The following is a 2,807-nucleotide window of genomic DNA, read 5'->3' on the forward strand; positions in this document are numbered from 1 at the left end:
CTAGTTATTATGATGTGCACTTTAAACATCCTCACTAATCCACAAAAGCCTTATTTACACATAAGAAGTTGAAAGCACACATATGCAAAAATATCTGTAATCTAAACAAAACTGTGACTTTCCTCTTTCGTTATGAAATAGTTCATTAGCAGAAGTTTCCTCCATATACTGCTCACATTTATGCCCATCCTAAAAACAAATGCTGTCAAGCTGAGACCATTTACTAAATTAAGCACTATGATTTTCATAGATCAGACATGAGGACAGAGTTCAGAAAGGAAGATGTGTTTTGGATGACAGGAACAGGCCAAAAATGAGATGCACGTTCTGAGATCTACTCAGATTAGACACACAGTTTGTCTAAATCTCTGAGTTCATTTCTGTTTCCTGCTGTGTACAATTACAAGGAGTAATCAACACATAAGCCTGTCTGATTTTAGTTTTTAAATGTCAACATGTAAAACAAAAAATTGAAAAGATGGGCATTCTGGTAGAGAAAGCAATCCCATGCTTCTTCTGTGCTCCTAGGTTTGTGGCGTTATTTCTTTCTTTAGGCTGATAGAAAATAACATACAAAGGCTGACAGTCCGACAGTTGTCAGGAACTACTGTACTTCTCAAACATAAACAGAACCTTCAGGAAGATGGCCTACAATAAGCATGGAAACACCATCATCTGAACCACAGAATTCCAAGCAAGAAGCAGCATACCAAATCCACAGTGTCAAGGGGAAACACTAACACTACATGCTTTTACATACAGACAACCAACACATTCAGACACCTGTCCCTCATATATTTTTTTTTCTTTTTTATCTCATGGGTGCAAAGAAACAACTGAAGTGTTAAATATTATACTTTTAAGGCAATGTTCTGAACCTTACAGACTCTTCCAGTGAACTACAAAACTTTGCTGGAGAATGTCAACGCAGCAAACAGCTGAAAGCAGTGAAAAGGGTGCCTTTAGGCAGCCAGGACAGCTGTTGCACAAACAAGCTGCTCCGGCCTCTCAGCTGTGCATCACTATGACTATCCCACCTATGTAATATTGCCTATATTCACAGGACATATACAAGTCCATACCAACATCGAAACCCACACAATTCCACAACTATTTCTGTCGTTCTTTGGTATGTGCTCCTGGATGAGTTAATTTTGCTATTCAAGTTCCTAATGGCGTTCAGAGGCCAGCCTCACGCTTCAGAAAAAATAACTGGCGCCCCTTAGTGTTCAGATTTTGAAGTCTTCAAGCAATTTACTAATTTGCATGAAACATTTTTTTTCAACATTCCAAAAAGTTTTCTGCCTCCACAATACTCCCATCCAACTGCCAACGTAAACAGGAAAAGCAAAAACGCTTAAAGGGATCGCAGAAATATTCTTGAGAATGTTTAGAAACCCATTTTTTGGTTTATTTTAATGAAGTGCACAAAGAGGAGATTTGACACAACCCTTAGACAACTTTTTCTGAGAGTCCCCACAGCCCTCATTTGGAAATTGAGATACTTCAGAAAACAGTTTTCCAGTGCATTTAGTATTTCAAAAAATTAAAATCTCAGAAAATGCCTGGATTTCAGATATTCCTTTGTGTACTTTTTGTACAGAAAATGCTTTTCTCTCTTTTGTATTCTGAGGAAAAAAAAACACAACAATTTAGGCCTCCTCTGGTCATGAATATAAAGCTGAAGAGGTTCTGGAATTCAGAACTCCAACACGAAGTCCCTGTGAGGCTCTTCTGGCTTGGAAAAACAAAAAATGAAGAATTCTTCTCAGTTACGTTCCTTTTCAGTTTCTATACTTCTAAATGTTTTGAAGAGAATGTTTTCTGGGGTGAACAAGAACACGCCAAGTTCTACGTAGTTTTGCTTTCCACATCCAGATTTTCTCTGCTGTAACTTCACCTCCCAAAATTCTTGAAAGTAAAACCAGAACCTCCCATTATACCACTTTCATAGTCCTTATTCTTTAGTCGTCCACTTTTTCGCGTTGCTCTATTTCTCGTTCTGAAGACACCGTTCCTGATATGCCAGGTTTGCAGCACTACAACCACTATCTGTTTTTCGCAGTCTTGGAGAGGGCGGGGAGTTGTTCTACCAAATATAACCAGCGCCTTCATCTTCCGAGGTCAACAACTTCCCAAAGTTCTGTTATCAAGGAGGACTATGTCCACAAACAGGAATCCTAACTCGAGATTATGAAACTGGGTAATTTCACGCAAAGGATCTCAAGAAGTTGAGGCTGCATAAATAATTCCTACTTTTAGGACGCGTTACAAAGCTACTACATATGACAAACAGGTCTAACTCTGCGTAAAACCTGAGTTTAAGGTGAAGTGAAAATATATGTTTCCAACGAGAAAACTAACCGTGTGAACCCAGGCAAAAAGCACATGTAAGTGCCACGAACGAACACCCAGCCTGACTTGCAGCACAGTGGGGCTATTATCACATGGAGAGAGCCGTGTGGGACGCACCAAGTTGCCAGCCTTTACTTTCCCTTTCCCCCCAAACGCGGTTATCCAACAGCAGAGAGCGGCCCTACGGGGCTGCGCACAAAGGGGGGCACCCCCTCCTCTCCTCTCCCCTCCCTCCCGGAGCAGAAGCTGCCCCCGGGGCCGCCGGCGCCCGGTCGGAGCCAACGAGGCCATTTCGTAAGCACGGAGTGTTTTTCTCCCCGCTCAACTCGCACATACGAGTCTTTCAAGTTAGTTTCTATAGAAGGGAGAGCTGGGAGGAGAACCGGCCCGCTCCTCTCCCCACGCGAGGGGACCGCGAAAGCTCGGCGGCCGTTCCGCTCGGGTGGGGCGCG

The sequence above is a fragment of the Meleagris gallopavo genome, chromosome 2 (assembly GCF_000146605.3).
Source record: "Meleagris gallopavo isolate NT-WF06-2002-E0010 breed Aviagen turkey brand Nicholas breeding stock chromosome 2, Turkey_5.1, whole genome shotgun sequence".
NCBI classification, from domain to species: Eukaryota; Metazoa; Chordata; class Aves; order Galliformes; family Phasianidae; genus Meleagris; species Meleagris gallopavo.